The sequence below is a fragment of the Mustela nivalis genome, assembly GCF_964662115.1.
Source record: "Mustela nivalis genome assembly, chromosome: 2".
Classification (NCBI taxonomy): domain Eukaryota; kingdom Metazoa; phylum Chordata; class Mammalia; order Carnivora; family Mustelidae; genus Mustela; species Mustela nivalis.
The window spans coordinates 94,778,463-94,801,128 of record NC_139021.1 but is presented as its reverse complement, the minus strand read 5'-3'; the positions used below and the strand labels follow the sequence as shown (position 1 = coordinate 94,801,128).

Below are 22,666 nucleotides of genomic sequence, written 5' to 3'. Positions count from 1 at the left end.
TCCTAAGTGAGCACTCTTCAAGTTTTTTTCCCAAGGCAAAAGGGACTGAGGCAGGTTTGCTGGCTCTGCTGGTTCTCCAGTTCTTAACAAGGTCTGCCTGCCTATTAATAATTGTACACAGGTAGAGGAGACTCATTCTGGGTCTCTTAGTGTATAGTGTTGGGTTCTACAACTACCACCAAGGCATTTTTGTTCAGGGATGGATGTCAAATTAGTTTTTAAAAAGAGAGAGAAAAAGGAGAAACCAACATCTTATACTACAGCATCATGTTGATGTCACTCTCTAGAACATTTTTGTTTTCCACTTTTGTTTTACATAATCTTTATGCCCAGTGTGGGGCTCAAACTGGATGATTCTGGTATCAAGAGTTGCCTGCCAAGCACACCTCTCTATGTTTTATTTTTAATGTGATCTTGTCTTAAATATTCTTATATAAACCAAATTCTTAATTTCAAGGTATTTTGTAATCAACCCCCCTGTGTAAGTTAGTATACCTCTGCATTACATAGTTTCTTTTTGTTGAACATCATAGCATCTTAGCATTCCACTATATGGTCTTAATTTTATTTTACTTACACAAACTAAAAGGACATTTTGTTTCTAGTATTTGTTTTTATAAATTAAGTTTTACAGAATCCTCTTAGTTATAGCTATGTTGTTATAGCATAGTTGCACTAAATGTAGAATTCTCTACCGTGCATTGGGATATTGGTGCTTGGACTGTGTAAACCACATTTTATACTTACCCTGATTCCTGTTAGGCTTTTCCCTAGGAGATCCTACAGGAAGTTTGGAGGACAGGGTTACTGGAGGACCAACTTCCTTCTTCCTGTTTGCAGAATAGTTCCTTAACAGCACCCCAGCAGTGGCTCTTCACCTTGGTCATTAGTGGTACACTACAGCTTCTTTTATTGAATTATTTAAAAATTGAGATATAATTCACAAGTCTTTAAATTCACTCCCTTAAGAGCAGAAAATTCAGTGGTTTCAAATATATTCACAAAGTTGTGCCACCAACACTAGTATCTAATCCCAGCAGGTTCTCTCACTCTCCAGCTTCTTTTAGCTCTCTCACACATGTAGCCATATTGGTCCCTCTCTGACAGGCAGCACCAGCTGAGCAGGCCCCCCCCCCTCAGAGGCATTATCCTCCCCCACCATACATTTCTGACAGGCCTGCAGGAACTGGGTGGCCCCCCTCTGAAGGTCTGCATTCCAGTTCTGCTGGGTTCTTCTCTCCGTATGTACAATAACATGCCCCAGGCACCTCCCCTGCTTCAGGTGTGGAATCCTCTCTTGAGGGCTCAGTTTGGATTCTTCGACTTCTTCCATCATGTTACCCTGGGGCGGTAGCTGCCATCTGCCATTATCCCTGTTACCACGGTGTTCACTTTTGCCTTTAAAATACTTGCTTTATGGGCGCCTGCGTGGCTCAGTGGGTTAAAGCCTCTACCTTCGACTCAGGTCATGATCCCAGGGTGCTGGGATCGGGCGCTCTGCTTGGGCGGGGAGCCTGCTTCCCCCTCTCTCTCTGCCTGCCTCTCTGCCTGCTTGTAATCTATGCCTGTCAAATAAATTCCTTCAGAATTTGATAAAAATGAACTTCCAGTGAGTTTACCCTCCAGTGAATTAAACCCTCAGTAAAAGTGAGTAGGAATATGTATTTTCTCAAGCACACACCCTAACTCTTTATTACTCTTTTTTTAAAAAATGAGTCTTATACTTCAAAATGGAATTTTACTTATTCATAATTTCCCCAGATTGGAAGTTCAGGTCGCTTGGCTGGGGAAGAAATAAGTGAAGTGTGGTGAATTCATACCATGGAGTAGGACCTGGGAAATAAAAGCCAAAAGTGTATTGGTACACAAAACAACATTGATGAATCTTAAATGTATTGTACTAAGTAAAAGATAAGATTCACAAGATTACACATGGTAAGATTCTATATATGTGACTTTCCAGAAAAGGCAAACTGTAGGCATGAAGAAGAGATAGTAGCTGACAAAGGAGAAGAGTGGAAGTTTGATTTCAAAAGGGTAGCATGAAGGATTTTTAGGGGCTGTGATGAAACAGTTCTGTATTTTGACTGTGGTGGTGGTTGCACAGACTTATGCCTTTGTCAAAATTCATAAAACTACAGAATGAATTTTTGTGTACAAAAATTTTAAAAAATTAAATCTCAATGATATCTTACATGTTTTTATTTAAGCATTTGCATTGTTTCAATTCTGATAATGGACTTTTATATCCATTTGTCATTCATTTTCACTTTATATATTGTCATTCATTATATTAGTGCTTAGTTCTGTACCCTATTATAAAATTTTCGTTCTGTTGATTTAAAGATCTCTCTTTAAATTAATACATCTTTTCTCTCAAATAGTAAAAATGGACTTTCCTGGTTTATTTGTTTTTAGCTTTTAAGAAAAATAGAACTGAGTTGTTATTTTTCTAATGTATCAGATACTTAATTTATGGTTTCTAATTTTGGTGACACAACGTGTCACCTCTATTTTTATTAACTTAGTGTTTTATTTTAAATCTTGAATCCATGTGAACTGTACCATGTATGATCTATGTACATAACTTTACACCAAATTGTTAGGAAGGGATTGCTGTTGGGAATATTCCATTGTTTCCTCAGTACTTTGAAGTGCTACATTTATTATACTGCATTCAAAACATACACCTAATCATGGCTTTGTTTCCATGAAGTAGATGGCAAACTATCTTTAGTCGAGTAAAATTATGCGCATTGATACTTATTAGGAATTCTTTTTGAAATGTTTTCTGTTCCTTTGGATTTTTGCTTATTCCAGATGAAGTTGAGAGTGCTTTTGTGAAGTACACTTAAGGTATACAAAAATCAAAGAGAAAAAGATGTATATAAAAGTTGATGAGATTCATAGTGGAATGTTTTCAAAGAATATTGATTCTCTGAAAGGGATCTTTCATTTATTCAATAACCTTAATGTCGCAGAGGAAAGAATATGTTTATGTAAATGAATATATATATATATTTGGACTGTTTTATGATTTATCTACAATTTTCGTTTCTTGCTTTCATGACTTTTGATGAACTAGTTTTCTTGACCTCACCCTTGTCCCCTGGCTTTTCATTTTCTGAGAGAATCGCTGATGGTGTCAGATACAATTTTTTAAGCATTCTTTTATGGGTTTTTTAAAAAATATTTTATTTATTTATTTGACAGACAGACATCACAAGTAGTCAGAGAGGCAGACAGAGAGGGTGGGGGAAGCAGGCTCCCTGCCAAGCAGAGAGCCCGATGTGGGTCCGATCTCAGGACCCTGAGACCATGACCTGAGCGGAAGGTAGAGAGGCTTTAACCCACTGAGCCACCCAGGCGCCCATAAGCATTCTTTTACTGTATTGGTGGAATCTACTTTCTAGCATTGAAAAAGTGAAGGTTACATGCAGGTTCCCGTTCCCTGACAGCTCTAAATTGCACACTTGCAGAGAACTCAGCTGTAATCTGTAAGCTGTGGGGAGTCCCGGGCTCTGACTGCTTGGAGAGCTATCTCAAGCGCCCCAAACTTTCTCGGGCTCCATAGAAGATTGCACTCTCAGCCAATCTCGCACCAGGGGTAGCGGGGAAAGGTAGTTCAATTGGTAGCACTGATTGCCGGGACTGCCAGGTTCTGAGCAAGCCTGTTTCTGCGCATGCCTAGTTCCGCCCTCTGCCTCTGTGCTCCCTTCCACCGCTCCTTTCCCCGTTCTATTCAGGTCTCACGTGGGAGGCGATTCCTGCGCCGCTGAACATCCGCGCTTTTCCGGGGCCAGTCCCTCCCAACGAGGAAGCGACAGGTGAGCCCGGAACAGCTGGACAAAGGCTGAGGTTTGGCGCCGCGCTGCCCGGGGTCGCGGCTCTGGCGTAGGGGGTCTGTGCCCAGTAGTGTGGAGGAAACCTGCGGCCCGCCCACGGCAGGATGGGGACCTCCGCATCAGGACTAGGGGTCGGAGACCCCACGTGATCGGCCCCTGCGCGGAGCGTGCGGGGCTGTTCGTGGAGCCCCTTTTGGGAGGCCAGAGGAAGAGGGCGTGTGCGCGTGCACCGTGGGCGTGCGGAACCCTTGGGTGGGGGACGGCGCCGTGGGGAGGACGTCTACGCGTGCGCGGTGGGTGCTTACGTGCGGCGGTCGGGGAAGCGGGGCGCGCCCACCCGGGCTGTGCGGTTACCGCCGTGGCTGTGCGGTAACCGCCGTGGCTATGCGGTTACCGCCATGGCTGTGCGGTTACCGCCCGGCCTAGGGGAGACCCGTTCCCTCCGCTCTCCCTTTATTCTTCCTGGAGGCTGAGCTGCCCACTAGCCGTGCCCATCACTGCATCCCGATGTGCACTGTTAATCAGTCCTGACTTGCCCTGGCGTTCACGAAGCGTCTTCAAGAATTCTCTGCTTTTGTCTTATTTAACTGCCAAATAATAATAATAATAATAATAATAATAATAATAATAATAATTTTTTAAATTAAAAAAAAATAATTCCCCTCTTGAAAGTTAGCGACTTGTTCAGAATCCCCTTGTTAGTGGCGAAGACTGAAAGTCGTGTCTCCTGACTCGTGAGAGAGAACTGTCTGCTTTTACAGGCAAGGAAAAGCAAATTACATTTAAAATGTCCTTTTGAAAAATGGCAACAAACACAGAAATTGAGACCTAGACCTTTCCTTAAAGCACTGCTTTTTATAGCTTTCTGCGGAATCACTAACCAAGGGTTTAGTAACAGTAGGGAAATTGATAAACGGGTTAGTCGGAGTATTTTTTGAATAGTTTTGGTGAAGAGTTCATGTTATTTCACTGGGTGTATTGTTTGGTCTGAACTGGTTTATTTAAAAATTTGTGTGTGTGTGAGCATCAGGGAGGGTTAAACTGTTAAATCCTCAGGGAGCAAATATTTACATTTACCCAGTGAAAAACGTTATGTCCGTGAGCTGCTACATGATAATATCAGAGTCATGTTATATAAGGGGTGTTTCAGCATCCGAAGGTCGGAGGTACTGACGTTCTTCCTGTCTGTTGGGTGTGTGTAGTTTTTAGGGCAGGAGGATTCTGGAGCTGCTAGGCACGCCAGATCTTCCATGGCCCCTTCCCTCTTGTAACCCAGAGTTGTCTGCATTTTGAGAGTTGTCTGCGTTTATCCAAGACAGCGGAAAATGAACAAGTCCCAGGTAAGTTATTTGTTCATTCCCCACTTTTTTTTTTTTTTTTTTTACAGTGGACTTTGTGAGATTTGTAGGAGTCCATATGTTAAGATGGGGAAAATTAGTAATTGATAAAAATCTAACTTTACAGAAAAATATAAAGTAACATCAGGAGCAAGGCCAGGTTGGCTTATAGATACATACTGATCATTATATATCTTAGAGTTTCTAAGGTAATCCACAAATACGTCTCTGCTGTTTCTGATAACCACGGAAAAAGGAAGACACTGTATTTGGATACAGACAGACCCTTTCTTTTTTTTTTTTTTAAACACAAAAAGTTCTTGAAAGGTATAATTTTTGGTCTTAACATGGGGACACATAGTGGGTAACCTTCCAGTGACCGCCCTGAAAGGAGTGCCTAAAGCCATTCCTCACTGAGAGTAATAGGGTCCAAGAGATAGTTAAAGTAGTGCATTTATAATGGTCTTATTTGGTCCTGCTATAAAAGCTGGTATGTTCAGAGGAATGAATGGCCTGCATGCCTGTTAGAAAAACTCTCCGTGAGGACTTTAGCCAGCTTATGTATTTAAGTTGCACAGCCAATGGTTCAGAGGTAAATTCTCTGGTAAGTATGTCTGAGCTTCCCAGTCAAATTCTTCCCATAGAATTCTGTCCTGGTCTTTCCCCTCTGCTATTGGGATCTACCCAGGTAAAGGTGGCCAAAGATTTAATTGTAATTGCTTTCCTCGAAGAACTGCTGCATTACTCTACTGCAGCTCCTGGATCAAGTCTTCTAGTATCAGTCTTCTGATGGCTTTTTTGTGGAGTCTTCCTCATTGAGCCGTGTGGTTCGGTTCCAATTTTTTATCCTTTGTCTACTAGCTTTATCATCATATCAATACGCAAACATTGAAAAGATAGGTAGAGAGTTGAATAGTACTGTTCATTGTTTTGAATACTTCTAGAAATGTATAAATTATCTTCATGTATCTGCAATGGACATTTTCCCCCTCAATTGACCAGTAATTTGGGATCTATTCACATGTAGTTTAGCCCTTTTAATGCTCTATTTTTCACACTGTATGGTACACTATATTCTAAATACTATATTTTATTGATAGGCATTTAGGTAATTTCCACTTTTCATTAATATATATGCTGCTGTGAATATACTTGTTCTCTCTGCATAGATGCAAGTGTGTCTCCAGACTCTGGAGCAGTGCTTCTCAAAGTTAGGTTCTTTGACCAGAAATGGCAGTATCACCTTGAAACTTGTCAGAAATGCAGATTTTTATGTATGTTCCCAGACCTTCTGGAAGAAAAATTTGGGGGCGAGGCCCAGCAATCCATATATTTTTTTAAAGATTTTATTTATTTATTTGACAGACAGAGATCACAAATAGGCAGAGATGCAGGCAGAAAGAGGAGGAAGCAGGCTCCCCGCTGAGCAGAGAGCCTGATGGCAGGGCTCCATCCCAGGACCCTGAGATTATGGCCTGAGCTGAAGGCAGAGGCTTTAACCCACAGAGCCACCCAGGCACCCCAGCAGTCCATATTTTTAACAAGGTGTGCATATGATGCTCATACACATCAAGTTTAAGAATTACTGCTCTATAGTCCAATGATTAGTATTTTTGAGTTACAGGATATGAGCATTTCTAATTTTTCTAGGTAAACTTATTCATTAGAAGACTACTTTCCCTCTCTTCTTTCCAGATATAAAAAGCATGTGTACACTAAGGGGTGAAAACTTTAATTTCCATTTTTCTGGTTGAATATTTTTGACTTTCATAAATCTGGCTTTTTAAGTTCTTTCAGGCTATGGAGTTTTGTAAGAATTCTTACGTATTTTAGGTGGTAATCTTTTTTTTTTCTTTTAAGATTTTTTTAAAATTTATTTGACAGAGATCCCAAATGGGCAGAGAGGCAGCCAGGCAATGAGAGAGGGGAAAGCAGGCTCCCCGCTGGGCAGAGAGCCCAATGGTGAGGCTCATTCCTAGGACCCTGGGATCATGACCTGAGCCGAAGGCAGAGTCTTTAACTCACTGAGCCACCCCGGCGCCCCTAGGTGGTAATCTTTCATGATAATTTTTATCAATTTTCTTCTCTCCATATGCTTTGTCTTTTAATATAGTAGTATTATTTCTGGAAATTTTACATTGTGATACAACCCTTTTGCCTCTTCTATTTTTTATTATTGTTTTCCTGACCCTGGGGGCCTGATGACATTTTTCTGTTTTCTGTCTTTTTTCTAATAAGACTTTTTAAAAATATTTAGTACCTTAATCTAGAATTTTTTAGTATAATGTGATAAGGGATCTGATTTTATATTTGAGCATCTCTAAAAAATAAGCAGAACAATAAAAGGACTAACATAATACACGTGAGTGGGAATGCCTGCCGTGTTTCTTCTCCATTATGCACGTTGCTGACTTTGGACTGGGTTTTTTTGGTCATGTTCACAAAGTATCCTTGAAGTCTTATTTTATTGAAAATTAGAATAATTTTTCCAAATGCTTTCTTAACATTTAATGGGAATGATGATATATTTTTTCTTTTTAGATCTATTATATTTCCATATTTCTTAAAAACTAATCTTTATTTTTTTAAAAGAAGCCCTACTTGGTCAAAGAGTGTTACTCTTTTGATGATAACTGTAATTCTGTTTGTCAGTATTTTTTTCCATAACCTTGTCACTTAAAAAACATTTAATTTGATTTCACTCATATGTATAATTTAAGAAACAAAAGGGATGAATATATGGGAGGGGGGAAAGGAGAGGGAAACAAGCCATAAGAGACTCTTAAGGACAGGACAAACAGGGCTGGTGGAGGGAGGTGGTGGGGATAGACTATATGGGTGATGGTATTAAAGAAGGCACTTGTGATGAGCACTGGGTTTTGTATGCAAGTGATGAATCACTGAATTCTGCTCCTGAAACCAGTATTGCACCGTATGTTAACTGACTAGAATTTAAATAAAAATTTGGAAAAAGTATTTAATTTGTTCCTTATTATTCCTAGTGGCTTTTCTAATTTGTTTGGACTAATATTTATCACAGATAGTATTTTATTCTTCATGGAGCCAGCTTTTGGTTTTATTGATTTTCACTCTGTTTTTTTCCCTTTAAAAAAAAAAAAAAGATTTGGGGTTCCTGGGTGGCTCAGTGGGTTAGGCCTCTGCCTCCTGCTCAGGTCGTGATCTCGGGGTCCTGGGATCAAGCCCCACATTGGGCTCTCTGCTCAGCAGGGAGCCTACTTCCTCCTCTTTCTCTCTCTGCCTGCCTCTCTGCCTCCTTGTGATCTCTCTCTCTGTCAAATACATCAATAAAATCTTAAAACAATTATTTATTTGAGAGATTGAGCACGGGCATGCATGAGCCCAGGAAGCCGGGCACAGAGAGAGGAAGAGGGTGTATTATGCAGATTCCACGCTGAGCCTGGAGCCCAATGTGGGAATCAGCCTCACAACCCTGAGATCATGACCCGAACATAAATCCAGAGACCGATGCTTAACTTACTCTAGCACCCAGGCACCCCTCCACTGTTATTTTTTTTTAAGATTTTATTTATTCATTTGAGAGATCACATGTAGGTGGTGGGTGGCGGTGGGGGTGGAAACAGACCCCCCGTCAAGCAGAGAGGCCAATGTGGGGCTCAATCCCAAGACCCTGAGATCACGACCTGAGCCGAAGGCAGAGGCTTAACCCACTGAGCCAACCAGGCACCCTTCCACTGTTATTTTTATTAACTTCTGCTTTTACCTTTATTCTTTCCTTCAGATATCTTTGGTTATAGGATGTTTTTTGTAACTTTTTGTTGAAGATGAGTTTATTGTAAAGCTCTTTATTATGCCCATGTAAGGATATAATTTCCCTCTACTACTACTTTGGCTGCAGAATCAGTATCATGTATCAATATGTGGTGCTTTTTTTTTTTTTTCTACACAGGCTGCCATTTCCTTTCTGATACCTTCTTTGATCACTTACTTAAAATGTATTTTATTTTTTAATCTTATTTTTTAATAAAGATTTTTATTTATTTATTTGACAGACAGAGATCACAAGTATGCAGAGAGGCAGACAGAGAGAGAGGAGGGAGCAGGCTCCCCACCAAGCAGAGAGCCAGATGCGGGGCTTGATCCCAGGACCCGGAGACCACAACCCAAGCCGAAGGCAGAGGCTCAACCCACTGAGCCACCAGGTGCCCCTTTAATCTTATTTTTATACATACAACAAATGTTTTTAAAAAATCCACAGATTGTAAGTGTAGAGCCCAGTGAATTACCACAAATCTAATGCCCGCATAACTAATACATAGGTCAGAGCAAACACTGGCAGCGCTTCTAAAGCCTCCCTTGTGCTCCTCTCACAATCCGTACCTGTTACTATGCTGGTCATTCATTTGTGTGTAATCAGTGGCTTCAAGGGTAGCATTAAGTAGTGAAATGATGAAGACCATCTGGCCCTAAAGGCCTAAAGTATTTGCTCTCTGGCTCTTTACAAGGAAGACTTTCCAGATCCTTGGATTAGTTTATTAAAGTTATTAATGTTGCTGTCATTTGTATCCTGTTTAAAATTAATTTTCCTACTCTAAGGCCAGATAGATAATCTCCTCTGTTATTATCTATTTATTTATTTATTTATTTAGGCTTTCACATTTATGCCTGTTTTAATGGACTTGGTATTTACTTTTGTTTGTTTAGAAATTTTTTTTAAGATTTTATTTATTTTTTTGACAGAGATCACAAGTAGGCAGAGAAGCAGGCAGAGAGAGCAGGGGGAAGTAGGCTCCCTGCTGAGCAGAGAGCCCAATATGGACCTCGATCCCAGGACCCTGAGATCATGACATGAGCCAAAGGCAGAGGCTTAACCCACTGAGCCATGCAGGCACCCTGTTGAGAAATCTTTTTATCATTAGGACATTGCATCTTTTTCAGAACAAGTATAATTTACAGAAATTATAGAAGGCAGCTTTTTATCAAATATCAATGTTTAGCAATGTTTTGTTTTGCCAGAATATTATTTCAGTTGTAAAAACCATCTTCAGTTGCAAAAGGTAATCAAAAACCTTACTAGAGGGTGCTTAGGTGGTGCATCCGGTTAGGTGTCTGACTCTTGTTTTTCGCTCAGGTCATGGTGTTGAGGTGGTGAGATTGAGCCTCACATTGGGCTCTGTGCTTAGCCTCTGCCCCTCCTGCTTGTGTGCTAGCTCTCTCTAAAATAAATAAGTAAATCAAGGGGTGCCTGGGTGGCTCAGTGGGTTAAAGCCTGTGCCTTCAGCTCTGGTCATGATCTCAGGGTCCTGGGATAGAGTCCCACATTAGGCTCTCTGCTCAGCAGGGAGCCTGCTTCCTCCTCTCTCTCTCTGCCTGCCTCTCTGCCTACTTGTGATCTCTCTTTGTCAAATAAATAAATAAAATATTTTAAAAAATAAAATAAGTAAGTAAATCTTAAAACACAAAAAACTCTTTGGATTTAACTTGGTTTTATCCTAAGAAGTCTTAAGCTAAACAATATTTTAAGTAGGAAAACATGCACTTTTAAATAGTTTGGTATACTGTTTCTGTAGTTATAAACATCTATCAACTGGTTTCTTTTATAGGAAATCTGATGAGTTTATCACATCAAGCATTATATAATCCAAGACAAGAGCTAATTACCTTCTAACTATAGTACTCTGTGTAACAATTGCAAATATCAAAGGTATTAGTGGTTAATAATTGCTATACAATTTAAAACAAAATTTGTTTACTGGATTGTTTTTCAGATTGCAGCTGCTCCTTAGGGATTTCCTGTAAATAAAAGCTCCAAAGCAATTCATGTAGGGCTTAGTTTAGATCAGTACTTTTTTTCTCGTTATCACTCCCCCTCCCACAACCCACCCCCCTGCAGTTGCACCATATTATTAAAAACACTAAGTGCCTGGGATATATGCTTCAGAAGACAGTGATTGAGTAATTTCAATAACGTGAAGTTCTTCATGTAAAAAAGATGTTTTTTTTTAATTTTTAATTTTTTATTATCATAGAATGTATTATTAGCCCCAGGGGTACAGGTCTGTGAATCGCCAGGTTTACACACTACAGCACTCATCATATCACATACCTTTCCCAGTGTCTGTAACCCAAACACCCTTTCCCTAACCGCCCCCCCCCCCCCGCAACCCTCAGTTTGTTTTATAAGATTAAGAGTCTCTTATGGTTTGTTTCCCTCCCGATCGCATAAAAAAGATGTTTTGTAGTCACAGTTACTTCAAAAAGTAATTATATCCAAATAACCTGGCATGTTATGCTTTAGCAATTAGAGAACCATGGCTTTGACACCTGACAGTTTATAAGTTATTGAAATGTGAAATGCTAAACGATGTGAACAGCTCTTCTCTCTTTGGAGTGCTGCAAAGTTCCAGGTTGACTTTATTTTTCAGATAACATCTTAAGCCCACTTTATAGCATATTAAGTCATAAAGGACAAATCCAGGGAAGGTAATACCTTTCCTAAGTTACAAAACTGTAGCAAATTAGTACAGTACTCTTTAATACAATAAAATTCTTTGTTGTTGTTGTTGGAGTTCTGTATTACTTTAATAATAATTTTCACTCCAAAAATGTCATTTAAGTACCAAACAAAACACTGTGGTTTTTAATGGTGCTTTATAACAGAGCAAGTTATTTTATACAAATCAGTATCTTTTAAAACTGTAAAATTTTTCCTTTTTTAAAGATTTTACTTAGAGAGTGCAAATAAGTGTTCACACAAGCAGGGGGAAGAGGCAAAGGCAGAGGGAGAAGCAGACTTCCTGCTCAGTGGGGAACCTGATGTGGGGTTTGAACCAAGGACCCTGAGATCATGATCTGAGCCAAAGACTGATGCCTAACCAACTGAGCCACCTTGTTGCCCCTATAATTACTCTCTCTCTCTCTCTCTTTTTTAAGGATTTCCTAATGCAAGCTCTTTAGGTTTACCGGAGCAAGATAATTATATGTATTTAGGTGGCTCAGCTTTGTTTTGGGGTTAATCCAAAGCCGGGAAGAGTACTAATGCATGAAAAGCTTTACAGTTCTACATTAAAGGAGATGTAATATGCCAATATGATTTTCTAGGTCCTTTTCAGAAATTGCTAAATTTTCATATAACTGCTAGAATCCTCAGGAATTAGATGGACATTTCATACAATACTACTTTCGGATGATCCCTTTTATTTAGAAATCTGCCACCTCTTTGTTTTGATAAAAAAACATACAGTTTTTCTTCAGCTTATTAAAAAATATCCTACCTAAAATATATTTCTGATTTTTAAATAACAAGTATATTGCCAGCTTGCAGAGATGTGGGGAGTGGGTGTTTCGTTTAACAGCTTTCATCCTCATTTCTCTTACAAACCCTGCCACTGCATTTGGTGTCTTCATGCTCCCTCTTGCCGAAGCTGCCAAGTCTTCAGTCTCAGCATTTAATTGATATATTACCCATTCCATTGTTTCCTGGCCTTTATTGGCATTTGAAGATACCATGCTTGCCGTCAGTCCTTCAAGGTAACTGCTAAGACTGACTCCTTCCATAGTGATCGCAGCTTCTTGAGTCAAAATATTTTTTTCTGGGTCTTGAAGGTGTGGTTTGTGTATAAACTGCAGAAACCGTATTTGTAAGTGAAATATTAGTAGATTTAAGTTCCATCGCTTTCTCTGCAGAATCAAGTACAGAGTATTCTTGCACAAATGTGTTAGTTTTTGCTGCAATATGAGATTTCACAATGGAAGGCAGCCCCCACTCTGTGCTGAGAAGTCTTTGGCTGTACAGCTTTCCAGAGTGATCTGTATGTCTGTCCAGTACATTACCTCCAACCACATTTGGGTCTTCCTGCATTGCAGCTGTAATAGTTTCCAATGGGTGGTCAAAGACGTGGTCTGAAGTCCAGATCTTCATGGTGCCGGCCACTTGCACAATGTCCCTGGTGTTCACTTTTATTCTTTCTTTTAAAGATTTATTTTATTTATCTGAGAGACAGAAAGAACACGAGTGAGAGGATGGAAGGAGGGAAAGAATCTCAAGCAGAACCACTGAACACAGACCCCAACATGGACCTGATCCTACAACCCCGAGATCATGACCTTAGCCGAAACCAGGAGTCAGACGCCTAACCAGCTCTGCCACCCAGGCGCCCCTTATTTCTCATTTCTTACCACACCAAGGATGTCCCCTTCTATCCCTTCTTATCTAACGTTTTTCTTGTTTCTGTGAGTGTCTATTAAATTTTATTCAATGGTTTTGAACATCTATTGAAATCATATGATTTATCTCCTCTATTTTCTTAGTTGGTAAATTACATTAATTTTTAAATGTAAAACAAACTAGATATTCTTGAAACTGAGCTGGGCCATGGTATTCTTTCTATATATTCCTGGCTTTAGTTTGATAATACTTTGTTTTGGATTTTTATATTTGTGTCCTTCATGAGAAAGACAGACCAGTAAGTGTTTTGGGGTAGAGAGGGGGCAGAATATGTTCTTGTTACGATTTAGTATTTAATATCAGGAATATGTTGAATATATAACATGAATTTGGAGTATTTCCTCTTGTTTTCTCTACAGGATCTTTTAGTTTGTTGCTACTTCTTAGGTTTTCCATTCATATGTGAGGACATCTGTGACTGGAGTTGCCTTCATGGGAAGATTTCTTTCTTCCTGTCTCTCTTCTGTTAAGGAAGCTCTTTCCCAACTTGGGGCTTGAACTCACAACCTTGAGATTGAGAGTCAAGTGTTCCATCAATTGAGCCAGCCAGGCACCGACATAGGAAGAGTTTAAATTATAGATGCAATTTCCTTAACAGACATGTGGCATTAGATTTGATTTCCTTTCCTTTCCTTTCCTTTTCTTTCTTTGTTTCTTTCTTTCTGCCTGTTTTTTGTAGACTACATGTCCACAGTGGAGCCCAGTGCAGGGCTCAAACTCATGACCCTTCGACTGAGACTTGAGCCAGGATCAAGAGTCAAACACTCGGGGCACCTGAGTGGCTCAGTGAGTTAAGCCTCTTCCTTCAGCTCAGGTCATGATCCCAGGGTCCTGGGATCAAGCCCCACACCTGGCTCTCTGCTCAGCAGGGATTCTGCTCCCTACCCACTCCCACAACCTCTGCCTGCCTCTCTGCCTACTTGAGATCTCTGTCTGTCAAATAAGTAAATAAATAAAATCTTAAAAAAAAAGTTGGACACTCAACCAACTGAGCTACCCAGGTGACCCTAGATTTTCTTTTTTAAAAAGTAAGTTTTGATAAGTAGTTTCTTTCTTTGAAAGTAAACTTTCCCCCCACATTTTCAAAATTATTGGCCCTTAATTTCTTCACTATATTTTTATAGACGACAGAAACTGTATAGAGATGTTGTTTTCATGCCAGATATTGGAGAGTGAACCTTTCTTCTTTATAACTTGATCAGCTTTGGCAAAGAATTGTCAAGGTACAAACTTGGTTTTGTCCTCTCTCTTTATACTATATGTAGATTTTTTAAATTTGTTAATGTCTGATCTGTAACATGTCTTTGTGCATATATTAGCTGTAACTTCCTCTTTTGCTTTAAAAAAAGGTAGATACTTACTGATTTTTTTAACTTCTCTAATATATACTATTAAGGATTTTTTTTTAAAGCGTAACTTCTTAGCTGTGTCTTACAGGTTTTGGTATGTTGTATTTTGATAATTCACTTAAAAATGTTCTCTAATCTAGGGGTACAAGAATGTTTCAGTCGGTTAAGTGTCCAACTCTTGGTCTTGGCTCAGGTCGTGGTCTTGGGGTTGTAGGACTGCGCTGTATGGAGGGCTGCATGCTCAGTGGGGAGTCTGCTTGATATTTTACCTCTGTCCCTCCCCACCCACTTGCAGGCACATGGGTGTGTTCTCTCTCTCAAATAATAAATAAATAAATAACCTCTAATCTCTATTTAGAAATATATTTCTTAAATAAATATAACACCACATGTATCTTAATCTGTAAACGTGATGTTTTCTGGTTAATCTTTTTCTTACTGATATATTAAACACTGTAAAAAGAATGTTTTCTGTATGATATCAAATCTTTGAAGTTGTAGAACTCTGCTTTGTGTCCCAAACTGGTCAATTTAAGTACAGAGTATGTGTGGATCTGAAAAGTGTGTGTGTGTATGTGTGTAAATATATTTGGCAGTTTGGGACTACATTTTCCCTGAAGGTAATTACTGTTTCATTTCTCTCTGGCTGCTTTTAAGGTTTGCCATTTATATTCAGTCTTTCTCATAGTTTTTATATCTCTTCTGAAAACTCTCAATCTGTCCATCTTTTTCACTTTATCATTTTTTAAAAAAGATTTTATTTCTTTATTTGATAGAGATCACAAGTTGGCAGAGAGGCAGGCAGAGAGAGGGAGAAGCAGACTCCTTGCTGAGCAGAGAGCCTGATGCGGGGCTCGATCCCAGGACCCTGGAATCATGACCTGAGTCTAAGGCAGAGGCTTTAACCCACTGAGACACCCAGGTGCCCCTTCCCTTTATCATTTTTTTAAAAATTATAGTTGACAAACAATGTTACGTTAGTTTCAGGCATACAATATGGTGATTCAACGAGTCTTTTTCTTTATCATTTTAACCATAGTCTCTAAATATGTCAGATAATTCCAATATCTGGAGCTCCCTGTGTCCTAAGCTTAAATTTTTAGAAGAAATATATTAGACCATTCATTCGGCAAATATTTTTGGAACACCTTTCATGGACTGTTTTAAGTGTTTGGAATATATACTATAAACAAAATAACCTGCGTTTCTGAACCTGTTTGGAACCTGGAGAGTTCTGCATGGCCATGCTGAATTACTTTTTGCTTTTTTTTTTTCCTGAATTACTCTTAATAGACTGTTATGAATTGAGCTTGCAAGTGTTTTATTTAGAATATATGTATCAAAATTAAATAGGAATTGTTTTTGAACAATATTTTGTTACTAAATTTATAATGTTCCACAGATATTTTTTATGGTATAGAATGTTTAAATTATATGGGTTGTTGGGGGTTGCCTAGTGGCTCCATCAGTTAAGCGTTTGCTTTTGGCTCAGTTCCTGATCTCGGGGTCCTGGGATCGAGCCCTTCATTGGGCTCCCTGCTCAACAGGAAGTCTGCTTCTCCCTCTGCCCCTTCACCTGCCCGTGTGTGCTCTCTCTCTTGGATAAATAAATATTTTTTTTTAAATTTTTTTATTTTTTATAAACATATATTTTTATCCCCAGGGGTACAGGTCTGTGAATCACCAGGTTTACACACTTCACAGCACTCACCAAAGCACATACCCTCCCCAATGTCCATAATCCCATCCTGTTCTCCCAAACCCCTCCCCCCAGCAACCCTCATTTGTTTTGTGAGATTAAGAATCACTTATGGTTTGTCTCCCTCCCAATCCCATCTTGTTTCATTGATTCTTCTCCTACCCACTTAAGCCCCCATGTTGCATCACCACTTCCTCATATCAGGGAGATCATATGATAGTTGTCTTTCTCTGCTTGACTTATTTCACTAAGCATGATACGCTCTAGTTCCATCCATGTTGTCGCAAATGGCAAGATTTCATTTCTTTTGATGGCTGCATAGTATTCCATTGTGTATATATACCACATCTTCTTGATCCATTCATCTGTTGATGGACATCTAGGTTCTTTCCATAGTTTGGCTATTGTGGACATTGCTGCTATAAACATTCGGGTGCACGTGCCCCCTTGGATCACTACGTTTGTATCTTTAGGGTAAATACCCAATAGTGCAATTGCTGGGTCATAGGGCAGTTCTATTTTCAACATTTTGAGGAACCTCCATGCTGTTTTCCAGAGTGGCTGCACCAGCTTGCATTCCCACCAACAGTGTAGGAGGGTTCCCCTTTCTCCGCATCCTCACCAGCATCTGTCATTTCCTGACTTGTTGATTTTAGCCATTCTGACTGGTGTGAGGTGGTATCTCATTGTGGTTTTGATTTGTATTTCCCTGATGCCGAGTGATATGGAGCACTTTTTCATGTGTCTGTTGGCCATCTGGATGTCTTCTTTGCAGAAATGTCTGTTCATGTCCTCTGCCCATTTCTTGATTGGATTATTTGTTCTTTGGGTGTTGAGTTTGCTAAGTTCTTTATAGTTTCTAAACAGTAGTCCTTTATCTGATATGTCGTTTGCAAATATCTTCTCCCATTCTGTCAGTTGTCTTGATTTTGTTAACTGTCTTTTAATATAAATAAATAAATAAATAAGCATGGGTTGTCACTTAGTGTTGGCTAGATTTTAATCCTGAAAAATATCTGAAATTGTTTTTTTTTCCATGGTAGATCTTCAAAATCTTCAATTGATTTTTAAATATTTTTAAGTCCTATTTTTGGTTATTGGACTATACACTGATTTTCTACCTTTCTCTTAAATCTACTTTGGTAGTTCTTTAATGTTTCAGCCCAAAGCATTGGTTTCTTTTGGGATATCATATACAATATTTTCTTTAGGAAAACAAAATATATTTCATGGAGATTTGAGTGTATCTCCTATATTTTCATAGATACATGACTGTGTCTTAAGTGTCCTCGTGGGGTGCCTGGGTGACTTAGAGGGTTAAGCCTCTGCCTTCAGCTCAGGTCATGATTCCATGGTCTTGGGATCAAGCCCCACATCAAGCTCTCTGCTCAGCAGGGAGCCTGCTTCCCCTTTCTCTGCCTGCCTCTCTGCCTACTTGTGATCTCCTCTCTGCCTACTTGTGATCTCTCTCTCTCTCTTGCTCTGTTAAATAAATATTTTTAAAAAGTGTCCTCGTATTTATAGTTGTATTTTTTTTTAATTTATTGATTTCACAGAGAGAGTGCAAGCAGGGGGAGCAGCAGAGGGAGAGGGAGAAGCAGGTTCCCCACTGATCAGGGAGCCCAATGTGGGGCTCGATCCTAGGACCCTGGAATCATGACCCGAGCCGACGCTTAACCAACTGAGCCACCCAGGCACCCCTATAGTTGTATTTTCTTTAAGTGATTGTCTTTTCAGATATTTGGTGCCAAAAAAGATAAATGATTTCTTTCTCTTCTTGAAGAATCATCATTGCTCATTTCATTCTTTTAGCCCTCAGTGTTACCTTATCTGCTGTGAATTACGTTAAACTACTTTAATTTTGCTTATCTATTTTTTAACGTTTTTTTATTCATTTGAGAGTGAAAGAAGAGTGGGGGAAGGGAAAAGGGAGAGGGAGAAGCAGACCCTACTGAGCAGGGAACCTAACATGGGGCTTGATCCTAGGACCCTGAGATCATGACCTGATCCCAAGGCAGATGCTTAAGTGATTGAGTCACCCAGGTGCCCCTATTTTGCATATATATTTTTTGCAGTATATTTGATATTTTCCCTTTATTTTGTTTTCAAATTTTTTTGATATTGCAAATAATTGGTTTTGTTTTCAAATCAGTTATGTCACCCATTGGTAAAAAAATTAGCATATTCATATACCATTTTATAGTTTAGGTTTTTTGTTTTACAGTCTTGTTTACTGTATATCCTAGTATAACATCATTAATGTTTTGTGTGTTCTATGTCGTTTTAATTTTTGTCATACACTCAGTTTCTCATTGCACTGCTGGTCAAATTTACTTTCTTTTTTTTTCCTAATTTGATAAATTGTTGGTTTCTAGTTTTGATTATGAAGACATTACTGTTATAATAGTCTATATTTCTCTGTTAACACATCTTTATTGAGTAATGTTTTATTATCAGGTTCTTTTGATTGTCCATTTCTTCCCTTTCATCCAAACTAGAAAAGAATGTCAGAATGATATTGCATTTCCACATCACTTCTAAATAAGTGCCTTGGTTTTGCTATTGTATTTCAGAATCTTTTGTTTTAGTCTATTGGTTTTATGAATAGTATATCATCAGTTTTATGCCAGGAACTTAGTGTGTATTATAAGTTCCAAAAAGTATTTTTTTGTCAGTTAATTGAGGTAAGCTGTATATAACTTAAGTGTCAAGCTTGATGAATTTTTATATGTGTGTGTATGTGTGCACACGCATGCACACACCCCTGTGTAATTGCCACCCAGTACCCAAGAAGTTTCTCTGGTACTTGAGGTTTATCTTACCTTGACATATCTTATCATTGATTAGTGTTGCTTGTATATCTGGATTCCACTCAGTATCGTATATGTGAGATTCATCCATTTTGCCGAGTGTATCAGTTTTTCTTTTATCTTCGTTATGTATTCCACTAATAGCCATACTGCAGTTTTATTTCTCCTTCTGTTGATGGGCTTTTGGACTGTTTCCAGGTTTTGGCTAATAAATCAAACTGCTCTGATTATTTCCTATAGACCCTTTGGTTGACAAAGGGTATATAACTAGGAGAGGAATTAATACAATAGCTTTAAATAGAAATTCCTTAATATTTCACCAAGGTATATGTACTTGCTTATCCTCCCACTGGCAAGGTATGAATGTTCCAGTTGTTTTCACATTTTTGCCAGTATCTCTATTTGGTATTTTCCGAGTTTTTCATTTCAGACATCCCGGTGTGTATGTCATTGTGGTTATCATGTGAGAGTTAGGTTCGGGGTAGGTGGTAGGTACTAGATGGGATATGAAGGAGCTTCTCAGTTTCACTAATGTTTTTTTTCTTGATCTAAATGCTAGTTTTATGCATGTGTTCACTGTGTGAAACTACATGGAGCCTTTGTACTCCAAGGTTCACTTTTGTGTTATTTTTAAGTATATTCATACTTCAACAAATTTACAAAAATCACAGAGTTGACAATGACAAATTGTTAATCTAAAGAAGTCTCAAGGATATCATTAAGCTAAAACCAAGAGTCAGAATAACGTTAATTTTTTCATATACAGAGGTCAGAATTCTTCAGCATGTTTCCTTCCTTTTTTTTTTTTTTTGCTTAAGAGAGAAAGAGACTGCACACATAAGCACATGCATGATTAGGGGATGGGCAGAGGGAAAGGGAGAAAGAGAATCTCCAGTGGACTCCCCATTCAGCATGGAGCCTGATGCGGGGCTTGATCTCACGACCTGAGATCATGACATGAGCCAAAATCAAGAGTCAAATGCTTAACAGACCCATCCACCCAGGCTCCCCTAAATTGAACACTTGTATATTTCACCATTAAGTGTAATATTTGTTGTAGGTATATATGAAAGTCCATTATCACACTAGGGAAATTTCTAGTTTGTCACTAGTTGTTTTTTGTTTTTTGTTTTTTAATTACGGTTTTGGTTATATACTCAGATGATCATATTGTCATCTCTTAGTTTTTAAAACTATTCATTCTTATTTTTATTTCCACCTTCAGAAAATTCCTTCATGGCCTGTTCTTCTGTTTTCCATTTACAAAGTGATTTTTTCACACCTTGCATTCTTGATTATTGTCAGTCTCTTACTTCTCTGAGAGCTTTCTGATTCATTGTTGGTGATATCAAATGCTACCAAATTATTATGTTTGTCAAATCTTTATTTTCATTCTATACCTATAGTATTATATTTCACATTTAAGATGTATCTTGTTAAAATACAGTGTCCAGTTTATTTTTTTCCTTGCTTATTTTGTGATACTTGTGTTTATGCAGCTGTTTGGGCATATTCTCTGAGGAAATTTCTTTCTGCCCATGATTGGTGGCCATGTTCTCTCACTCTCTGTCCACTTATCAATTCCCTATTTGTTTCACAGCTTTTGCAGTTGTAGTTTAAGCGGTGTTCTTTGTCCTTTAGCTTTCCTTTTACTTTTTTGGGAGAATTGGTCTATAAATAAAAACCTAGTTACATAATTTTTATATACTCTCAGATCTCTTCTCTGGCTCCCCTTTCTTTGAAACAGTGAGTCGTAAAGTAGAGGCATGCACTCTAGATGACATCCCAAACAATCCAGTTGGTATCTTCTCTGTGTTCTACAGGTATTTCAAGTGTAACAGTTCCAAAATCTTCCCTTCTTATTTTCTACACATCCTAATTATGGGCTCAAAATTGAAGACTTAGAAACTGGAATGTGTACTGCAGTGGATAAAATATTAATAAATATTAATAAATTAATACAATATTAAGCTGTCTCTTTACTTTTTAAAGTTGAAGAAGAATAAAGCTTGTCACAAAATATATTGATAATTTATTTCCATAATTCATAAATACAAACTTGTGTAGTACTCAGAAATACTCTCTAAGGTTGGTGGTGGTCACATATGTTGGAGACTTGGTGTGAAACTACTCTGTAATCCATTTCATAGCTTGCTTTCTTCCTGGCCCTGTCTGTCCTCACAGCTCCAGCTGCTTCTCAACATTTCCTGTGCTGTTTGCCCTCTGCTCATTTCCCAAATGTGCTAGAGGAGCAGAGGAGCCCTGCCTTCGCATGTACCATGGAGTTGCATGAACAACACAGCATGACCGTTTGTCCCGTAGCTGTTCTTCAGTGAAGCTCAAAATAGAACTAATTTTCTTCCTCATTTATTTTAGTCTGTCTGCTGTGTACTCTCACCTTAGCAATTGTAACATACTAATGTGTGTTTTATTACCATATTATTGCTACTTGAATCCAAGAACAATTTTAATAATTTAGCATTTCTAAGAACTAGAATGGTTCCAGATACAGTGTGTAATTTGATCATTTTTTGCATGAATAATACCTTAAGCAATGGCATAGTATTTCCATTATGGTTTCTCATCTTCCCACAAAGTATAAAGTCAGATGTTTTGCAAACTATTTGGTAATCCTGGTGAGGATTGGTTCCCATACAGCTTTTTCCATGTTACCCAATTCTGAACATTTCAGATTGAACAGAAATTCCAGGGGTCAGTGTCATTTAAGGATGTGACTGTGGGCTTCACCCAGGAAGAGTGGTAGCACCTGGATTCAGCTCAGAGGTCCCTGTCTAGAGACATGATGCTGGAGAACTACAGTAACCTTGTCTCAGTGGGTAAGGTCTGGTTTTTTGTAATTCTAAGTAGCATGTTCTCATTCTTTTAACTGTGAAGCATATAGACACTGTAGAGTTGGATGATTTTTAATATTGGAACTGAGTAATCAGTGATAATTGATCTCTTTTGGGTACCAGGAAGATATTTGTGTTTACCTCTCCAGTGAGCTGCTTCATCGAGCAGCTCCAGAAGCTTGCTGCTCTTTCAGAGACCCTGCAAGCCAGGACTTCTGGTCTGAATCCTGAACTGTTTTGCTTTGTCAGAGTATTGTGTTACCAAACCAGAAGTGGTCTTCAGGCTAGAGCGAGGAGAGGAGCCATGGATACTGGAGGAAGAATTCCCAAGCCAGGGCTTCCCAGGTGAGTTAATGGACTCTGCACAGATGAACATCAGGGCATTTAGTATTTTCCCATGATTAACTCAGAGGTTGACAATTTCAAGAATATCTCTTTAGATGTCTTAATCCTGGGAACTGACTGGGAATACTGGTTTTTTAACAAATCTCCAGAAACCACTCTTAAAATAACATTTTTTGATTCACTTTTTTAGTATTTACCATTCTTACATCTGTCAAAAAACCAG

The 22,666-nt window shown here is 38.8% G+C and overlaps 1 long non-coding RNA gene and 1 pseudogene across 2 annotated transcripts; one reads left to right on the top strand and one right to left on the bottom strand.

Moving 5' to 3' along the window:
• The first annotated feature begins 3,719 nt into the window (after positions 1 to 3,719).
• LOC309859503 lies at positions 3,720 to 22,428 on the top strand. The gene is made up of 4 exons (XR_014308735.1): positions 3,720 to 3,827; positions 5,140 to 5,185; positions 21,939 to 22,083; positions 22,348 to 22,428. It is a non-coding gene; the product is annotated as an uncharacterized lncRNA (long non-coding RNA).
• On the bottom strand, positions 12,174 to 13,102 carry LOC309858726 (PRELI domain containing protein 3B pseudogene; annotated as a pseudogene). The gene is made up of 3 exons: positions 12,858 to 13,102; positions 12,539 to 12,784; positions 12,174 to 12,221 (listed from the first exon to the last, which is right to left on the bottom strand). The product of its transcript is annotated as a PRELI domain containing protein 3B pseudogene (transcript).
• Positions 22,429 to 22,666: the final 238 nt, after the last annotated feature.